A 22,092-nucleotide genomic window follows, 5' to 3' on the forward strand; every position below is an offset into this window, starting at 1 on the left:
AAGGTGAAATTCAGCGGCGGCGACGGAGGAAGGGAGGTCAATAGAAGAAAGAGGTTTTTGTTTGCTGGCCGTGAAAAGGGTTGTGAAGAACGATAGCAAAAAGTCATTTATATGTCGGAAAAAAAAAAGCAAAAATGTCTTTTATCAAGACAATGTACAGCTATTCAAAATCTAATTTTCTTCTACTTGTATGAGTCTAGATGTCAAGGTTGCGCATCATTTATACTGTACAAGAATTTTTTTTTTTGAATAGCTGCGTCCGCTGTAATGGCTAGCTTTGCCGCCTATGTGCTCATTTGCATATCCGATCACACGTGATCTCCGTATTTGGCAAGACTCGCATCTAGCTGGGAGCAAAACGTCCAGTGTGGCTTTGTGGGAGTTTTCCAGATTTGTGTCCGATCGGTGAAGTCGTCCGACTGAGGACCAGATGGGCTTTTTACGGCTGCAGATGTGCCTGGCTCCACTGAAATGGAGCTTTAGAGGCCTTGTTTGGCATTTTGCATGTCCGTCATTAAAGGTGACGCAATACACATCTCCATAAACTATACTAACAACAATCATAAAGGAAGAAAAATATTGAAGTATAAAAAAAATATATATATGGAAAAAGTGATATTTGTTCCTAGTAAACAGTCAAATTTGAGAGTAAAATATTTAGCATAAAATTCTCAGTTAATTTTATTCATATTTTACTCTAAAATTTTTTACAGCGAAAAGTCTTTTTAGAGTGAAATGTACTCTACAAACTTCACTGTGTGTGGTTTGCAGCTTAGTTTGGGGAGTCCCCTTGGGATTGAGCTGAGCCACGACAAACACAATCCAAAAAATAATCAAACAATCCGTGCAGTGGAATAAATTGATGCTGAATGAAGCCCGACAAGTCGTTGTGGCAAAGAGGATCGTGTAATTCCACCACCACTTTCGATAACCGCCGAGATGGTTTTTACCCCGCAAATTGCGGGCTTTATTTAAAGCCAAGGATTAATGTGGCTGTCTGCGTGTGTGTGTGTAAGTGTGTGTGTGTGTAGGTGTGTGCACGAAGCGCTGATTGAAATTATCTCCACGTGTAACACTCCACTTACATCCCATAATGACGCGTGATTCACTATCTGTGTAGCCGTCCTGCTTTCCAATTAGTCGGAATGCAGGAGAGATGACTCCCTTTTTCCATCAAAGAATAAAAAAGTTGATTCGCGGACATGTTAAAGCCCAAAGTTCCGGGCCTATCTGGAATTGGACTCTGTGGCTAACCAAAACAGCATCATCTGCAGAAGCACACAAAACTCTCATAGACGAATTAGTGGAGAGTGTTGAAGTGGATCTTATGTGATGTGGCAACGGCATCACTAAGGATTGGTGTTGTGTGTGCATAAACCTTGAACTCATTTGCTAACAGAAACAGCAGCACCAATAGAGTCACGTAAACCGCGTTCGCACATGAATCAAAGTATGGCATCGCGGCACAACGAGAAATAATGACGTGGAGACGGCCTTCTGTTCAGTCTCATATGCGGTCCCGCCCACCTCAATGTTGTATGCATTCAGTTTTTACTTTTCCCAGTTTACTTGAATGCACCGTTTTGTTTTGTTTTTTTTCATAAAGTTTCATTCAGTTGCTCGAAAAACATTCGTTTTTTTTTTTTCCCTCTGGGTGGCCTTCCTGATGCAACACGAGCGTTTTCTGTGGGCGGAACATCCACCCTGACCCAGTACATAAAAGAATGACCAGCTTCAGCTCTTCATCCCGCCCAAAACCAATCTTCAACCCAATCTGCTGGGTCAAAATAATTAACCCAACTTTGGGTTAAAAAAAAAAACTGCTCAACAATCGTGGTTCCCCATGAAGTGGGTTTGGAAAACAACCCAGAACTTTTATTTTGTATCATAAAAGGCCTACCCCATCTGCAGTTGAGTAAACAATGGTCCTCCAGGGTATTATTTGCAGTCTGTTAGGTTGTTTTTTTTTGGAGTGAAGAGTTAGTCTGTTGCTGGAAAACTTTTTGAAGGAAGGCTTCTAAAAATATGCAATATTCAGAGTGTGTGTGTGTGTGTGAAGCTCTTTTTATTGCTCGTGTCAGCCCTCCGCGTTCGGGTCAGCTCGCTCTCTCTTCCTCATTGAGTCGACCTGCCAGTGTGTCACAATGTTATGTTCCAGCCGCTATTTTAAATTGCTCGTTATTGTCTCATTTGGAGCGTCTTCTGCTAGGGTGACAGAAGGAGAAAGACAAAAAAAAAAAATAAAATGAAATAAAAAAGAGAAAGAGAGAGGTGGTGTTGTCAATGTTGAATTCATGAGTCAATCTGCTGGGCAGCCGGCGGCCGAAGAGACGCACTGGAATGAAAGGGAAGCCCGCTCAATTAAGATGAGCGATTTTGCCGCCACTGTCGAGCCATGAGATGAGTTGTGGAGCGGCGAGCTCAGACGAGGACCGCAAATTAGGATCTCTCTTAAAGTGAACCCACACAAGACTATATGTGAAGTGCTTGGCACCAAGGTCTGATTTGCAAGGAATAAAAAATAAAAAAATCCATCCGCCGAGGCTTGTTTTACAAGCATGGTTATAATAAGAAGACCCCCCCACCCCCCTCAAAAAAAGACTCAAGAAGCCAGTTTTTGCCAAGCAACTTGTAAAATCAGCAACTTGAGTCATGTGACTTGAGTGCTCCACCTCTGCAACTTGCGACCAAGTTTGAAGCACCGATGCTCGACAGATGGGCAGCGCTAAAATTGAAGGACTTGGAGTATTCATTATTGCATGAGGGTGAAACATCGCAGTGCAAATTTAATGACTCGCCATAAAATTCCAAACTCTAATAACTTAGATCAGGGGTGTCAAACTCCAATACACAGTGGGCTGAAAAGTAAAACTTGAACAAAGCCGCGGGCCGGCATTGAATAAATGAACCTTTTAATGTGGACCTAAACAAGATTTGCTTTAATATTCTCAATTTTACTCTTATCATATAGGATGTAAAATGGTATAGTCGTCATTTGCTATAACCTCGCGGGCCAAATATAATTACAACAAGAGTGAAAACTCTGGCCCGCGGGCCAAATTTGGCCCGAGGGCCAGAGTTTGACACAGATTACTTTTTTTTTTTTTTTTCAAAATTAGTTTGACTAAGCAACATGAAATTGTATGAGCAGACCCACAAAAAATCTCAAGATGTGCATAAAAAAAAAAATCAGGGTCATTTTAGGCATTTTTCTTACGATGGAATTTGTTCGGTTACGACGATAAAGATTAAAAGATATATTAAAACAATAAATTTTGAAAATGCTTGGTCATTGCTTGTGGGTGGAGTTTGATGACTCGCCATAAAACGCACAACTCTTGTAAGTCAACGTCACAAGGTCAGCGCTTGGCCAAACCTTCTTGAGTGTGTGATAGGAACAAAGAATCGACAAATTAATTTTACAAAAATTCACTCACTTGTTTTTCATATGAATTCATCTGGATTTTTTTTTTTATTGATCTACAGTTGTTTGGCCGTTTATTGGCTGTGTTTAAAATTAGATGAAATGCTGAATGAGCTCTACTAACAAATGCATTGCAAGTGTGCGTGTGCGTGTGGGCGTGCGTGTGCGTGTGCTGTGACCTGAAAATCCGTAAGGGTGAATGACGCACCGAGTGAGAACCTTCTGATGAAGTTTGCACCTGCTGCGAGACCACCTGTGCTAAACAACAAACAAAAGCAACGTGCACGCAGACACACGAACATACGCGCGCGCACGGCGTTGCCACCGTGCTGCGTTCAAGAACAGCGAACAACGCATGCTGTGTTCGTTAACACGCAAACGCCACACAGAAAAGCCCCACCTGAGATTCAAACCCGGAATTTATGACTGTGAGGCACACATGCGAACAACATGGCTCCCTGGGCCACCTGGAAAGAAAAAAAAAAAAAAGGTTTTTTTTTGCTTTTTTCACTAAAGCACTCCAAGTGTGTCAAATAACGAGGACAACCCCCCCACCCCTCCTCCTCCATTTCACCCCGCAGATGATGTTCAATAGCGGTTGGATTTTGCTTTGCTGTTTGGCTCACAGCGAACGGTATTTCACCTTTTCATTGTCGTGCAGCATTGTTTCCAAGTCATTTCGCTTTGTCTGACAAAAAGATTAATTGAAGCCTTCGTTTATTGTCCATCACTTTCTCATCAGGCCTTCACGATGGACATCTTCTATCTTTGTGTGTGTGTGTGTGTGTTGCTCCTGTCACCTCCTTGATCCCTGATGCTCATCATGCTCTTCTTCCTCATGTTTTTGCCCTCCACTGGCTTCGCTTCACAAGGTGATGGACTGGTTCAGGTGCTTGTAACCCCGGTGGCAGGTGTCTGGGGGGGGGTGCTTTGATTTGTACTTTAGGAAGTTATCCGTCAGTGTCAGGAAGTTTTTTCCTTACGGGGCAGCTGCCAGCACAAGTGTTTTGTGGTCTGTCGCTCAAAAGCTGATTTACTTTTTACTTACTTTTTTCATCAAGCTGCTGGAGCTTTGCCAAGCATTCTTAAGTGCTGTCCTGGTTCAGTTTGCAACCGTCTTGCTTAGGGGTGGAAAATCACACCAGAACTTTTCTTGACAAGAATATTTTCTATGAAAAGCTGGCTGGATAATGTACAGACTTCTGAATGGATTAATGACGGTAGAGTAATGGGTGACGGGATGGATGATGGCAAGATTGTTTGGAGGATGCACGGATGAAATGCTAAAGCTGAAAGCAGAGACTGTAAGGAGCCTTTTGATTGGCTCAAGAGTCTTCATTAATCATCTTCCAATAATTCCCTGCTTCTTACAACCAGGCCCAGCCCCTCTGTCTCGTTTATATCTCAACATTACAACTTTAGAACAACAACTATTATACGCAACAATACAATACAGCTTTATCTATAATGAGCTGAACCTTTCATTTATTGTTTGTTTACGTTCTTCCTTTCTGCCGCTATTCGAGCACAGCGAGCAAGCCCGTGTTCGGCCGTAATGGACCATGACAGCTCATTCTTTCTCCTATCAGCGCTTCTTCGATTGCTCTGGCGCTATACGCGTCCCTCTAACAAGGCACCTCTGTCCACCACTGCTCGGCTCGTCCCTACGACAAGATGGTGCATCCTCAACACTTTATACGAGAGCGCAGAGGTCTTGTGGGAAGAAAATTAATGGCACGCGTTCTTGTTCCCTACCAAACTCACAAATGTCTCGCATCGTACCCAAGTCTGGCGCATACAGTTGTCCAATATGTCTTTTGAGGCATTGCTGCTAAATAAATGTCTCTGTCTCTCTCACACACAATCACCATTTAGCTTTAGAAACGGGTATGCCACGGCAAGCATTGCGAGTTTAAGAAAAATTGGAGGCGAGGGTCGCTCATCCCTCTCGAACCACCTAGGGCACTTTTTGATTGGTGGGCCACAATGGGTTCTAAAATTTGACAGAGGGGCCAGACCAGGAGCAGATGGATGGAGTGTTTTGGTAACCTCACTTCATCTGAGAAAAAAAAATACATTTAATTTTAAATGAAAACGAACAAAAGCATTACAACAAAATATCTGTGTTTGACACACCACAGTATTTAGAAAATAAAACATTAACAAGGTTTATTCTTTTTTTTTTTTCAAGTTTAACGGGCCGCATGTGGCCCCCGGGCCGTAGTTTGCCCACGGCTGACCTAGGGCTTTCTTTTATGGAGCATTATGCACCTGTTGTCTGAAGACGCATTTCTCAGAGTCAGAAATGAATTCTCGCACATTGCTGCGGAGGAGCTAAATGTTGACTACCCTCATGACGCAGAAACAAGACACAGTTTTAATGGTTGGGGTTTGGAATACAGCTGGTTTTAGGGCTCCGGGTTTGTCTTTCATCTTTAAGGTTGGCTTAGGGTTAGGAAGGTTTAGTAGTCAGTCGTGGTCTAAGGTTGGAGTGAGTGTATAATGTGTCAATCATGTGTGTTTGTGCTCACAGTCACGTAATAACAAGCCACGGAAAGACAAATGAGAGCAAAGCACCACACTTCTGTCTCACTGGTTTCATTCAAAATAATGTCGCTTGTATAACAATAGACACGCACGGCACGCAGACATAAGCGGATAAATTGGCAGGCATTAGGACCATGTCGCTCACCGGGCAGGCATACTATTTGAGGGCGTGTTCATGTAAATGTTTTTGGCGCAAATTTGTGATAGTGCGTTATTCTCTTGTTGGCAGTCGTGTTCGCTCATTTTGACTATCTCACAAACAGTATACTCTATATAGTCCAAAGGGACTATGCAATGGTATTCCACGCACGTGGACCGCTCCATTTGGAGCAATCTTTCATCTTTTGTTCCGGTCTGCGTCTGTGGGGCCCCGCCCACACGCTATCGCGCGTGCCAAGTTTTAACTCGCATTGGGGTCGGTGAATTTCAATTGAGCATCAATGCAGTGCTAAGTGTGTGAAAAGATGACAAGATGGAGCCAGACCAAAGCAAACGATCACACTCACACAGTCCTAATCATGTTCCCGCGTCCTGTCATATGTCAGAGTGATGAGATTAGATGTTGTAATCATGTTTGGACGCTCTTAAAAGAGTTGAGGCATAATCATAATTGGATTTCTGTATTCTGGTTTCAGGGCAGCTGAGGCCTCGTGCCCCCTCATGAGTTTGAGTCGGGTAAGTCAAACCTATAAAATGTGTGCATGTACAAACGGGCATTTACAGTTGGGGCACAAAGTTTAAATCTGTTTGTTTGCTCCTCAAATGAGGTCATTTGTTAACAAAACAGCTCCTGCTATAAGTGAGTGAATAAGCAGATTTTGTGTGTGAAGAGAAATATAAATATTTACATTAGGTGTGTATTTGAATGGCCAGACATCTGCTTCCTGTCAATATTGTCCTGCTTCTCTGCACACACACACACACACACACCAGTCTCATCCATCACGCCCAATTGGTCGCAGTGTTCCTGCTTATTTCCCAGTGCGACTTCATCTCATACCTCGTTTGCCGCTTAGATGAAACCATGACCTAATCCTGAGTGCCAGTGTCCAGTCATGTCGCGCCTGATTTTAGCGTTTGGGAGCAGCACACAGAGTCATACGCATTCATAACTCCACCTCACTAGAATATTTGAAGATTGTTCAATAATTCTCCTTCAGGGTACTCTAACATCACTCCTGTGAGTGAAAGCGCCGGAAATCAATATGCCATGTTGGGATTTCTGCATCGCAGACGAGGTTATGGACTATCCGGTTTCAACAGATGATGTCATGTTTATCAAGCTGAGTGTGCGTGTGCGTGTGTGTGTGTGTGTGTGAGGCAGACAAGAGGTGCGGAAGACTGTTGAGTAAAAGCAAATAATAAACTGAGCAAACCAGATCATGTGCCGGACAGCCGGTTCGCTGCAAGTGGGTGCTTTCAAGGTATACAAGCGGTGTGGAAGTAGAACAGGCGCATTTGTGCAAAGTGGGCAACCGGTGATGTTGAAGGCAGGATAAACGGATAATGTGGTGTCGGTCAAAAATGTATTTATTGCAAGTGGAGTTAGGGGGTCCTGATGTGAGGCAGACACGTTTTGTTGAAATCAGTTGAGTGTAGACAATGTGAAAGTCAAATGATTTCTTGTGAGTGGGTGTAGTGAGTGTTGGACGACCTAACTTCTCTTGAAAATGGCCTCACAAGTGTATCTGCAATTAAATCCACACTTTTCCCTCCTTCGGCCATTGTGGTTTAAATAAAGCAAGAATATTGTTTAGATTTTCAAACAGTCGCCAGTTGACTTTCGGGTGTGTTGCTTTTGCATAGTGCTGCACCCTCACGAGTAGGCGAGAAGGCTCACTGTAACCAACTTGTGATCTGATTGGCTATCGCAACTGTCTATCGTCTGTCAAAGCCCCCGTCGCTCACACTGAACACAGCCTGCACGATTGTATCTGAAGGCCTTGGATGAATAGTGCGTGCGACTGGTATTATGAAATCTGCCTGGCAACACGACCTAGCTGAATTCTGATTGGATAAAAACTCTCACCTAAAAATACAACACATGACATCAATGTGAAGAATATGATCATGATTTCTTGATTATTTTAGGCCAGCGGAGAAGGTCTTGGAGGCCCCCCACTGCGTAAACATAATGTTAATCAAGTGGCTTACATCTTGCGGAGCGAGTTCCTCTGTGTACAAGGCGGGCAAGCGGTGCAGTAGGCATTTGAGTGTAAGCATCTCTTTAATTGTTAATATTCCTCATCAATACAACTTGAAAGACTCTGGTGTCGTCACGGCGACAACGATGCTTAAACATTATGTCTCTGATGATTTCTGCCCGGATACATGATGGGCGGAGTGCAAGCTCCTGCCTCCTAATTGGCTTCCCGGGAGAAGGCCGGAGGGGAGTTGTCTTCTGTGCTCACACGCATGCACGTGTACACACATGTTCAGACGCACACACACAGAAAGACATTGTTATCCATAACAAGGATCTAATTGACGGCCATCGTCTCGCATGCACGTGTGTGCACATTCTTGTTGTGCGCAGTCTGAGTGAGTTTAAGATTGTCGAGCACACACACGCACACTCTCTAATGAGGTCATAAAGAGCAGAAATGGTATGAGATATTCGTTTTATCTCCAATTAGCCCTGTAACCTGTCTAATCACACGTTTATTATTATACAACACACACACACACACACTCACACACAGGAGCAGACAATTTATTAGGTACAGTAATTGTTAATATGATCCGATACAAGAATCTACTATTTATATATCATAGCGTTTCTGGACAGAGTTTCTAGGTGCAGCTGAGTAGTGATGGGAAAATGAAGCTTCAAATTTGCTTCATGAAACAGTTGTTGTATTTTTTTAGTCCTCTAGATGGCACTGTTGGTTTGAAAAATGGCAAGTCAGAATGCTTTCAGCCCAATGTTGATCAGAGAGCGCCATCTACAGGAGTCCAAAAATACTACAACTGTTTCATGAAGCAGATTTGAAGCTTCATTTAGCCATCAGTACAGCTGAGGCAATTTGAGTTTTGTTCATTGCTTGTGGGCGGAGCGTTGTGATCAACTTTGATGACGAGCCAGAAAACACAACACAAATTCGAGGAAAAGTTAGCCCCCCTGAGCCAATTTCATGAAGTCAAATAATTTTTGCCAGTGTCTCTCTATCATGAGTAGACCCACCAAAAAAATCTCAAGAAGCCACACTGGCATTCGGTCATTTTTCCCACTTCCAGTGGTCTGTCTGGTGTGACTAAATAATTTCTCTGTCCTCCATGGTCTACTTAACTACAGACACTCTTTGCTCCCCCTTCCTTCATTCCCTTCTTTTCCACTTTCCCGAGTTTTTGTTCATCTCTTGCATCAGAATTACTCCAGTGTCTCTCCGTGGTGTGTGTGTGTGTGCGTGTGCGTGCGTGCGTGTGCATGAGTGTGTGTAAAAGAGATGCTTCCATCAGTGCAAATCCCCCAATCAGGTTATCTAATCTCATCTAAATACAAATGACTGCAGGCTGATTGCCACACACACTCATGTATCATGCGCAGTGATGAGGACGCACACACACACACGCACACACACGCACACACAAACACATAGCACCCATGTTGGTTCTGGAGACTAATGAGGGCAGAGAGAGAAACCAAGATCATTGTAATGACTGAGGGCATCTGGCGGGAGATGAATGGCTCGAGACACACACACATGCTCACGCACGCCCACGCACACACTAAATAAAGTTTGCAGAGCCACCATAGGGAAGTGGGGGTGAAACAATGACGCTGGCACAAAAGTAAGGACGCAAAATGAAAGAACATTTCCATCATTGACACTGCAGTGATCTAGTTCACTCTGTTTACACTAGAAAAGATCCCATTCCAATCTAATTTTGATTCAGATCAAAGCTCAACTGAGATCTGAGGACGTCCTATTCTGTTTTTTTCCCTACTTATGCAAAAAAAGACTTCTGAAAACACACGTCCTTAATCGTTGGCCTTGCAGGATTAGCCTCATGTGGTTTGCTTTTTATTTGGCTTTATAAAAAAGAGAAGAAGCTGCTTTGTTGACAAAGATAAATTAGACTCATTTTGACTTTCCCTTTTAATTTCATAACAGTGGTTAACTTCTTTTTACACTTATGCAAAAAATATCTATTCCATGACAAACAATTCTTAACTTCTTTTTACACTTGCAGGAGAATTTCTGTTTACATTATTTCATACTTTGGAAATGACACACAAATTCAAGATGCTATTTGATCCCTTAGTTTAAAAAAATATATATATATTCATTAAAAAATAGTTGGATAAAAATAAATGTTTTGTGTAATAAAAGAATAGAATAATAAAAATATATACATATCAAATTAATTATTAATACCGATAAAAAATATATTTTATTTTGCTCCCATTTTTGTGAGCAATGTCTTGAGATATGAACGACCTTTTAGCCATTGTTTGGCTGATGTATTGCTTTGACTTGTGAGCAAGAATTCAAGAAACAAATAGGGAAAATTGACGAGCACCAGATAGTGAATTATTCTTTAAAACTGCCTTCAGTTTGTTGACATTCCCATTTGAAGTTCACATTCAACTTAAGCTTACAGAAGACGAGTTTTAACCAACTCCATATATGCGTAGCCATATGTGTATTATACTGCCCCCTGGTGGCCCAGATGCGCACACCAGAAGGAGATGCACAATGCCCATTGAATGGAAACCAAAAAAATGTCACCAAAATAGTTACAGATTCTTAAAATCAAACGTGCCCCACAACGGTTTGCCCACTTTGTCGTGTCAAACTGAGAAATATAGAGGCAAAATGCTTGCTGCTGATTCAGGGAGACGGAGGAGATTGTTTCTTCGAGCAACATGTCCCAATCTCATCTCATGTTGTGATGGAAAGCGCGATCCATACATCGCCGCCAACAATAAATATTTTTCAGCCGGCATGAGTTCCTCTCACGCTCGGATGCTCCGGCATCTCATTGGCCGCCGCTCGGATGGGAGCCAGAGCTGAGTAAATGCTTTGCACTCAGCCGTGTCCTCTTAAACGCGTCTTGATGGGGCGCGAGATGCTTCGCTTCAACTTGTTTAAGGGCTGCTTCAAAACATACGTGTTTCAAGGACAGGCGTGCTTGGAAAAAAATCATAAAGCTACATTGTATATTCTGGGGATAAAGTCATAGGGGAAAAATAAGTAAATAAATAAATAAATAATCAAATAAAACATGTTGCTTTGTTTAAAAAAAAATGTCCTGTGACCAGTAGGATTATATAATTTTCATGTATTCTTGTAACGTTGTATTTTTTTTTTTTGAGAAAAATAAGTATTATATAATTTACAAGAAAATAACTGTAATCTAAAGTTGGGTATTCTGAAGACAAAATTTCTTTTACATAAAAATCTTTTTAAAAAGTTTAAAGCCTTCATGCTACTGAATTTTAACTGTTTCATCAATAAAATGTGTTGGAAAATTGTTTGGGAGGGAATTTCTTTTTCACAATTTGTAGGAAACTTTTTCTGATTAATAAAAAAAAAAGTATTTTCTAACCTAAAACAAATTTATGAGATTTATAAGCATTAAGTTGAGTATTTCTCAGAAAAACAGTTTTTTTTCTTCCATCAAAGTCTTCAAATTACTTGATTAGTAAAATAATTTCTTCAAGATTTTAATGAAATACAGTTGTATTTGTTTCCAAGAAAGTAATTTGTTTTTAGTTTAAAAATTTTATTTGGAGTTGGATATTAATAAAATCTGTTTAAAATTATTCGTAATTGAAAAATTATGTTCTCGACGCCGATTGGCTCTCACCAACGAGGGACTGACTGGGCGCATGTGAGTCAGTCTGAAATACTGACGGGAACTTAGTGACGTACTGACGATGCTCACTTCTGATAAGAAGTAACTGGCAAGACGAGCGATGGGATGCATTTTGTAATTCTTGAGCAGGTGTCCTCGTGTGACTGAAGACTATTTGTCAAAAATTGTCGGTCCATTGTCCACCTCATCCGAGGGAGAGTATCTTCCCAACATTTGCGACTTTTCATTCCCGCTTTTCAGAAGCCGTTTCCCACTCCATCCGTTCCCACAGTTTGTGTAATGAGGACGTGAAAGTCGTGTCCTTCTGCAGCTGTTTCCCGCTCAGCCAGTTACATATAACCGGCAGTGATGTCTTCTTTTTCAGAATGACCTCGCACACATTTGCCGCTAATTGTATTCAACTCTAATCTGCTTCAAGCGCTCCTAATTACTCAGTGTTTATGTCGTCGGCCGACATTTTCCTCTGCTCTTCTACTCTTTTTGTTCCGCTCCCTCGCCTCGCTCTTTTGGCAGTGGCGGCCGTGCATTTGGTCCTTCAGTGGGGAATTACCTGACTTAATCCTCCTCTTAAAACCGCCGCTATCATGTTGCGGTTATAGAACGCATCAATAGTGCACTAAAATCCAATATAAAGGCACACAAGTGTGCCACTTTCACCGTCTGGAGCAGTCCCGGATTACCGCTTGTGTAAAAACATGAGGAAAAAAACATTTTTAGACATGAAATAAAATCCATCACTCGAGATGCTGATTATTAAATGAATGAATGTGTTCGGATTTCTGCAGACGTGTTTTGCCGGTCATATTTTAATCTAACAAGTGTCGCTCTGACCGACCAATCAGTGCTCGGAATAACGTCGACATCATCGAGGGCCGTCTTGATGGTCTTGTGAGGACACATCTGCAGTCCCATTGCTAATGTATTTTAAACTACACGGGCCGGCACTTCTGGTTTGCTCGGCCCTGCAGGGGCAGATTAATAAAACAAATAAATAAATACATAAAATAAAATCCCCATGCGCGACTTGAAGCAGTTGAGCCAAGAGAAATGCTGCGAAATGAAGAGAATAAAGCATTGGAATTTTTTTTTTTTTTTTTCGGGGAACAAATATTAGAATTTAGGTTGTAAACTGAGAAGGCCTTGTTAACTCTGAGCACTCAGCACTGCTCGTTTATTATTCAGCACAGCCTCTCGGCCTAAATCCTCGCCAGTCTTGTCTCCCGTCAATCTTATCCCGTTTTTTCCAACCACTCTCATTTTCTCTTGACACTCGCCATCAAGACCTTGTCATCAGATCTGTGTGACCGCCATGTTAAACTGCTCTTTTTTTTTCTTTTCTTTTTTTTTTTTCTAGTGGTGGGCGCGGCTCACAAATACAAGTGGGTTGAATCCAAGATGTGGGGGATGCGTGGGTGGCCGCGTGTCAAACGTGAACATCTTCAAGAAGTTAATGATGGCTTCGAGAAAAGCGTTTTAGCTTCATTGAGACTGAAAATGCCGACAATCAATTACTTTGCAGGGATTAAACGAGTCGATCGATAAAGTTTTACATTTGGTGGATGCCGTGCATACAGATCACATTTGTTACACGTACACGGAGAGCCACTAGTTGCAGCCAAACACTGATCATGCACATTTTTATCTGTCCTGAGCTGTGAGAAGCGATCTTACATCAATTAACGCCTATCTATGCCTTCTCAAATTGATGATTAGGATCACAGAGAAAGAGGGGGTAATTTCAACATCAAATCAAGAATAAATTAAAAAATATAAATTTTAAGACCAAAAAAAGATTTATATTTTCAAAACAATAGTCATATTTTTCCCCAAGAAAAAAGTTGGAAATTTTTAAGATTCCAGAAAACCATTGTAATATTCTCTATGAGGCACTTTAGAGCATTACGACATTTTTAATAACCACAGGATATTGTGTTCCAACAATTATCTATCCAGCAAATCTACCAAATAAATGGGACATTAATGACATTTTACTGGTGCTTGTGCATCACTCATGTTGTTTCCAAGTTTGACATTTACAGTGGCGCAGCATCACGTGAGAAATAAATTAATAAATGCAAATTCATCTCATATTTCAACAATCCAGACTCGAATTACGTAGGACAAGGATCGAGTCCTGCCATGAAAAGCGAAAGAAAGTGAGTACGCAACACACGCCCACTCAATATTGTTTTTTAAGTCAAAATCAGAAAGATAAGGTGGCGCCCTCTTGTGGTTTCTTCGGGCAAAAACAGTCAATAATGATGGATGAATGAGAGCGCAAGTAGGCAAGGGTTTTCCCTGTACATGTCATTTCCCTCAATGGATTAATGACTTGAAACCTGCTTTCATAAGTTTCTTTCGCTCCAATTATGACCTTTTCCTCAAAAAAAAAAAAAAAGATTTTTCTCTCAAATACAGCACACATTTTCTTGCAATATGATCAACTCTCCCGCTGAATGATGTGCTCAGTGCACCGTGGTTTCCATAAATTTTTCCGCCTTTATTAAGCTACAGCCTCTTTTCCACAAAATTGGCGCGTCAGTGAGATATACAATTTATTTACAACCCAGTGAAGCATGATATTACCATAACTGTGTAGTCATTGACCTGTCAATCAAAATCACTTGAAGACGATGGGATTGTGTTATCGCTACGAATTATGCAGCCGTGATATTCTGAGCCCCCGCTGGCATCCCCCACCGTCAGAGGTTGTTGAAATAAATTGATCCAGTAGCTGTCGGGTTGCTTATCCCACCGCTATCCATCTCCGCTTCCGGCTGGCCGCATCCATTTTGCCTCGATCGTCCCGTTAACATGATGTAATCAGATTTGTATTTAAATGGAATGAGTTTGAATTAATTGTATTACACTTTGGGGCAAACATTTTATGTGTTACGTTATAGCAACAGTTTGCATTGGAAGTTTGTCCCTCCTTTCTTTGTCTGTCGCATGGGGCAGAGTAGCCACACTGCCTTTGTTAGTTGTTGTTGTTGTTGTGCTTTTTTTTCAACCAGGGGAAATACTGAAAATAGAAATAATCTGTGACGGGGTGAAATTTGTGCCATGAAAGTGTTCTGCTGCTAAATATTTAAAACATTATTACCAATATGACATCATGAATGCAATGGAGCAACTTGCTATGGACAAACAGCACTGTGAGTGTGATTTTTGATTGCCGGGGCAAAAAATGGCCGTGCCCGATGAGTTATGTTTCAAAGCAAGTAGCCGTTCAAATGAGTCTTTTGTCGTAACGAGCACAAAAATGAGTGTATGAAAATGAGCCGATTATGAGCTGGGTGTTATTTCAGAGTGTTCACATAATGATGAGTCACTGCATAATGATAGCATCTACTATATCTTTGAGCATCTTAATCATGGGAGACTGTCAAGGTCATCGACCCACAAACGATCCAAGTAGATGGCGGTGAGATGAGTCATTGGAAAGCATCAATAAAAGAGTCACTCTCTCTTGATTGTTTCTTAATGAATTTGATGTGTAGCTTGGAGCTTTTAACTGCGCTGTCGTGAAGCATTGATAGTACGACGTACAGTTGTGTAAAAATACTTTTCAACACGACTTCAATTAAAAGAAGTCATCAATCAGAGCGTATCAGCTGGGATCAGGAGGAGATAATTGGAGGTGAACTTTAGAGTCTTCAGCCGCAGTGATTGTCCGATAGCGTTTATGTCGACATTTAGCCGCTCAGACCTTTAAGTCACTTGACGTAGCCGCCGCGGTAGGAGAAATTAAAGATCAGCGCAGCCGTCAAAAATAATTTGGTCCCTCGGCTGAGTTTATCTATTCATTTATTTATTTATTATATAGCTTTTTGTTTTGGCAAAAGTAAAACTCAAATGTTTCAGATCATTGCAAAAATTTTAAGGTCTCAAAAAGATATTTATTTAATAGATAGTTAATATAAAATGCAGTCTCTAAAAAAAAAGTATATATATATATATATATATATATATATATATTATTTATTTATTTTTTTTTTTTCGGAGGTTTCTCATCAGGGGATGTTTTTCTCTCCTCGCGGACCCAGACAGTGAAATTGTTCTGTCAACATCGCGACCTCTATTAGTGACCGCTGAAGGCGTGTCTGACTCAGAGGAACATGCTTCCGCCACCTTCCCTATAATAAAATAAAGTGTAATTGCACATCCACTACAGTAGGTGGCAGTGACACTCTTGTTTATTTATTGTATTTTATTTTTTTTATTTCAGGCTAATTGATGCAATCTTTTACATTACAGACCAAAAACCTGATAAAGTTATTCTTTGTTACAAGTTGATCGACTGGACAGTTCTTTCGTTTTCGGTTTTGTTTTCTTTAATGTTCGTGAGGATACAATGTTATACCGAGGTGTACTTAGAACAATGTCTCATGATACCATTTATATTCACTTGAGCCAAAGTTTCCATAAAAGTCCCTTTTTTTTAGTGAAGTTTTTGTGGCTGATCTGACCCACTTCTCTGACTGTTAATCCATTTCCAAACAAACGGAGCATTCACACTGGTGCTGAAACACAGTAACAGCCCGTGCGTGACGCTCCATCACAGTCACAAATCCAGCAGGCATGTGATTGACACTTGTGCGTTAAACAGCCTGAAAGAGGCTGATGGCGAGAACGCGTGACCGCAGTGCATCATGGGAACAAGTAACAATAATGGCTCTTTATGTCCAAAGGTGGCTGACGCCAAGTTGTGATGAATGAGCATTGTGGTGGCCATTAGTGAACAAGCAGGCTTTGTGAATACGACTATTGTTGCAGAGATGGTTTTTATGTTAAAAAAAAATGCTGATGCATCAGTCAGACTACATAATAGGAAAACGAGACTATATTTCAAGAAAATGTGAATTGTGTGATTTATTTTTTAATCAACATAGAGCATCAGAATTGCTCAGTTCTTTTTCTAAGTGATCACTGGTCTGAATGGGCATGATTGCAAGAAACTCAAGCTTGGGTATCTTAAAACACATCACAAACACTTTTCAGCACTTTACATTGCTTTTTAAATTTTTTTTTAATAGGGGCCCAATTGGGAGCTGTTGCAATTGAAAACGATGAGCAGCCTTATGAAGGAAAAGGTTCAGCATGTCGCAATGCATGCCAGAAACGGAAAAATGACTTAAAAGTACATAAGCCACAAATTTTTTTTTCACTAGAACCGATAACAGCTCGTTTAAAGTACATAAAATGCATTAAGTTGCCAATCCCGGTTTATTTCTTGAAATTGCATTTCATTCAACGGTAGATAGTTTTGAAAGTCATTCACATAGTTCTAAGGCTCGTTTGTTCCCAGTTTGGACCTTTTATGTACATTTTTTTTTACCATAAACAGCACTTATTTGTACCTAGGGGTTCAATTGCGAACCCTGTAGGCTACATCACTGAGATTTGTTTCTTGGAAACTAACCTTGACAGCGTCGAGGCAGCCTACAGGCGACAGCGCTTGCATCTCTATGAGTCTCCAAATATGTTTTACTATGGAAGCAACGACCCCATGAATGCTCTGAAAAATATCCAATATGTTAAAGTGCAGTGTGTTAAATTAAACATGAAACGGGAAGTCATTTAATGCTCACACTATTGATTCAACAGTAACAAACATTTGGCAGCTGGAGGGCTTCCTTGCTTGCTTTTGTGGCTTGCTTTGCTGCACAAAGTCTTTAGTTAATCAAAGTAGAGCAGCGCTCCCTTCGATTGCACCTGTCAAACTGCCTGAAAAGCACTTTTCACTCTCACAAAAAGTGTCCTGCTCCGTCTCCATGACTACTCACACTGTGTGTTTACGTGTTTATCTGTGTAACTTTGTGCACGCGTGCATTGAATGATGCAGTAGCTTGTTGTTTTCAAAATGGTGTTTGCTCTCCTGAGTTTTCTCACAAGAGAATGAGGCGCCTAGATCCAGGCTGGATGGAAGGACATAAAAAAAGGATAAAGATACTTAATTTTCATTATACAAGAATGCACTCTCTCACACTAGTGGTGAAAAAAGCTCCTGAGTGATTTTAGTACGCTATTTAAAAAAAATGCTCAAGGCATTTTTCCTGCCTGTCAAGCTACCCGTAGCAACAATTGCTCATGCCATGCATGACAGGAAGCCTCCGTCATCGTAGTGCGAATTTAAATTTAAAGCTTAGCTAATATATGGATATGAATAACTTGGTTCACTTTTATTTTGAAGTTCTTCACGGAAGTGTGTTACGGCGTAACAGCTGACTTTATTCGTTTTCCCGGATGTAGTTGGGGCGTCGTTGCGACAAACAGAGCTTAATTACGTTGACATTATGTTATACGCCAGCGTTTTGCGCGGTTCTTGCGTTAGCGGCTAGCTGCTGAGCAAGTGCCTCTTTTAGGCCGTCGAGAGCCGTCAGGTTGCTTTTTAAAGGCAGTTTAATAAACAAAAATGACTCAGCACACTTTGATGCTGGCAGCCTGACTTTTTAACTAACCAGGCATTCTCAAGTCAAATATGACGACAGAAACGCCATAGTGGTTCTGACGTCACTTCGTCTCGCGAAGAGAGATTCGTCAAAAATCACAGTAATGTTTCTAGTATAGAAAATTCAAGTAAAGAATGTTGATTGTCTAAAAATGTATTTATTTTGTCTCCTGTGTTTATAATTTTTCTTTAACCAAGCAAAAATCTATCATTTTTATTTTTTAGTAATTCCATATTTATCGCGGGATATGTTCCAAAAATAACCCGCGATAGGTGAAATCTGCGAAGTATTCAGCTTTATTTTTTACTATTATTTAACAATGCAATACTGTACTGCAGAATGAAACAAAAAATAAAACCTCTTTTCAGGCCCAAAATGTGTTTAAGAAATAGAAATATTAACGTTTTCTTACAAATAACTAACTTTTTTCACTTCTAGACAACAGCAACGCCAATCAGGATTTAATAAACTGGATCTCGTGAAGTGTGCTACTGCCATCTACAGCAGCCATGGGAGTCTGAATGGGGCAGTGACTCACGAAAATAGAAAATAGACGTGCCCCGTCACCAAAATAAAGATGCGGCAGATTTTACACCAAGCGCATGTGCGCCTGTCTAACAAAATAGTGCTCTCAGTGTCAGTTAAACAACAATCACAACAATGGACATCTAATATTTTGCATAATGTAAAATTTGACATCAGTGCATTGGACAGATATTCAAAAACACTTTTCTTTTATATGCATGCTGCTTGAAGAATCATGTCAAGGATAATGGAACCACCTTAGTTTCAATTGGTAAACAACTGCTGGCGTAGGAAATGAAAGAATATGAAAATAATGTTTCCATTTGATGCCATCATAAAATGTTCAGTCAGGCTTACAGCAGCTGCAGGCGCGGATATGAAAACAAGCTTTTGCCCCCAGAGGGCACGACGCAGATGAAGCTCAGCTGTCGGGCATGTTCGGTTCTGACCCACGTGCACCGACCCGGGAGCAAAAACAACAACAACCCATCGTGTGTGCATGTCAACCATCTGCTGTAGACAGTATTGATTTTCATTACTTTGATGCGTCTCTTTGATATTTTCTCAAGTTTCTGCACTTTTGACCATTTGGGACTTGCACGTTAATTAATCAGCACACACACTTCGGAGGATTGGTCGCCAGCGGATGGGATGAGCGTGCTGTGACGGTGTGACAGCGAAGACAATGAATTGCCAATTAGCTGATGAGATGGGAAGTTGCTGTTCACTGTAGTGACTGATTCGCAACTTTGACATCAATACGGATGCCCCGTAGAAGAACGCAGCTTTTAATTAGCGACAATGTCGAGTGTAGTGACAAATGCGAAACTTGGACTGATACACAACTTTTTTTTCTTTTCAAATCATGACTCAAGGATATTTAAGAAAATTACTTTTGAATAGCTGTCCAACGTAGTGACCGATTTACAATCATGATGACCCATACAAATTGGAAAGAGTAGAGGGACAAAGCTGCTGCCTACGGGATTTGACGTCGGATACGCAGAAGAAAATGGATGTATGGATAAGCGACTGTCACAACTTTAACCTCACAAGTAGACCCGCGCATAATCAGTTCAAGGCTAGCGCTTTTGAATAGTTGTGCCCAATCTAGCGACCACGGTTATAATACTTATTTTTTTTAATTCAGTTCATTTGACTTAGTTTGTCAAACGATTTGTTAGTTTTTAGTAGTTTTTAATTTCTTGAAAATGCTTTGTTTTCGTTTTGTTTTTATTAGTTTTAGTATTCAGGTTGCTAGCTAGCTAGCTAGCTACCTAGCTAGTGAGCCAGCTAGCTATCGATAATGATCAATCTTGACACAGATTGATATGATAGATGTCAATAACGACCAATACCAATATCGATGTACCTATTGGAATCTGAACATTTTCGTATTTGACCATAGCATGGCAGCAAAGTGCAACGACTCAAAATACAACAAGAACATCTCATAACGTCAGCGTCCCTACCTGTGGGACGTGATGACGCCACATAACCAGAGCTTCAACCCTTCCAATTCCATTGTGTTTTTATAAAACACTTGGATTTCCCTTACTCCTCATTTTTAAACAAGCATAAACCAGATATACATTTGTAAAGGGATAGCGGGCAAATACTATTACCACACCTGAATGAATAATGAATGTGTGCATATGGAAGTGAGCATGAAGAAGCTGTTGGAGAAGCAGACAATCTGTCAGCGCTGCAGTAACGAGCGCAGGTGATATAGGCAGCCTGGGGGCCTCCGAGCTGTAAAAGCATGCGATTGCAAAGGTGATACCGAACCCTTGAGATCATCATTACGACCTGAGCATGCTGTCCTTGGATGGACCTCTTGGAATCACTGTTCATTTTTTTTTGTTTTTTTCAATCAGTGAATTGTCTTTTTAACACACTCGGAAATGCACCAATTCTTGTTCATATAAAGTTGCATAACCCTAACTTGTTTCCTTTTGTTTTTGGTTGTTCCTGGGGGGTTCAAGAGGCCCAATGCATGGTCTATTGGGTTTAGGTCCGGTGATTGACTTGGCCAGTCTAATGCCGACGTCAGACTACACGGCTGTTGCCCGAAAAGCCATAGCCAACCTACTGGACTGACATGTGACTAATCAAACAAGTCAGACAAACATTCGTAGATTTTTTTCGGACTTGGCAGAGGTCCGCCCTCCACTGAATGACATTGCGGTTGTGTTGTCAGCACCGTTTGATTGCTGGATTATGCTAAAAAAAAAAAAACTGATAGAAGCCATTCATGCAAATTCATTTTCTGTTAATGTTGCAAAATTAGGATTTTTCTTTCTCTTCATTTCACAGGGAAAAAAATGCACGAATCCCAACTATGGCAAACTAATCCAAATTCCGATTGTTTTTCTTGGTGGTGGTCTACAAAAACATTCCCGCAATATATTCACAGTACTTTTATGATCGGCACTCCTGTTATTTATGTTGTTACATTTTAAAGATCTGTGTGTGTGTGGTGTATGTGTGTGCGCACATCGTTGAATAAATTAAATCGGCCCTCAGCTCTGTCTCCTCCGGTTGATGAATGAAGGTTGGCCGTCTTTTTCGCTTTCTCAAAAACAACCCCCTCGTCTCCACACCATCGATCGATGGCCCCTCAGTATCTCTGCTCCTGTCGGCATGGCAACACAAAGCGCCTGCGCTCCATCAACACCCTCACTGTATTGTCATTCAACTCTGGTCTCTTTTTCAAAGCGGGATCTGTATGTCTTGTCATGCCACATTTTTTTTTTTTGATTTTCAGGGCAACAGGCAAGTTTAATAGATTCCCTTCTGGTTGTTTTTATTGTGATGGATATTTATTGGACATACCACATGTCATAAATCCGACCAAATGTGACAGCTGTCCCAAAGCCACTTTTACTTAGCCACATAAATCTGGTTGTCTATTATGAGTAAACCCGACTCGCTAAATTTTTTTCATACGTGGAAAGACGCAGGACATCATTTTAGGCTCCTTTGGAGTGGCTCGTCACAGATAAGGCAATTGTTCTGGAAATTTTGTCCACACTGGATAGATGGGCGACACCAAATTGCAAGGACTTCAAGGTTTTGTCATGGTGCGTAGGCAGAGCGTGGTGGCAAATTTAACTGAGCTAGAAAATAGGGCGGGCGACAACGAAATATCACCTTTCAAATTCTTTGAAAAAGAAGTCAGCAGTTACTTCATCCTCAATGAAACGTGTGAGCGCTTACTTCGAAAGGGCTTGCTGCTCAAATGAGTCACGAGGCGCTTTAATTCTGACACACTTTCCTCTTTAAATTACATTGTTATTCATTAAAGGGATGGATGGCGCT

At 41.0% G+C, this 22,092-nt stretch overlaps 1 protein-coding gene across 2 annotated transcripts in view; it reads left to right on the plus strand.

Moving 5' to 3' along the window:
• Nucleotides 1–22,092, plus strand: part of slc8a2b (solute carrier family 8 member 2b) — a 47,189-nt gene that overhangs the window by 8,592 nt on the left and 16,505 nt on the right. The window contains exon 2 of one of the 2 annotated variants that reach the window (XM_088300326.1): nucleotides 6,607–6,646. The exons of the other annotated variant lie outside the window; for it this stretch is intronic. The gene's annotated coding sequence lies outside the window, so the exon portion shown is untranslated. The remainder of the gene's footprint in view (nucleotides 1–6,606; nucleotides 6,647–22,092) is intronic. 2 annotated transcript variants of the gene reach the window in all.

The sequence above is a fragment of the Idiotropiscis lumnitzeri genome, chromosome 7 (assembly GCF_059441095.1).
Source record: "Idiotropiscis lumnitzeri isolate Australia: NSW breed Sydney's pygmy pipehorse chromosome 7, RoL_Ilum_1.0, whole genome shotgun sequence".
In the NCBI taxonomy this organism is placed as follows: Eukaryota; Metazoa; Chordata; class Actinopteri; order Syngnathiformes; family Syngnathidae; genus Idiotropiscis; species Idiotropiscis lumnitzeri.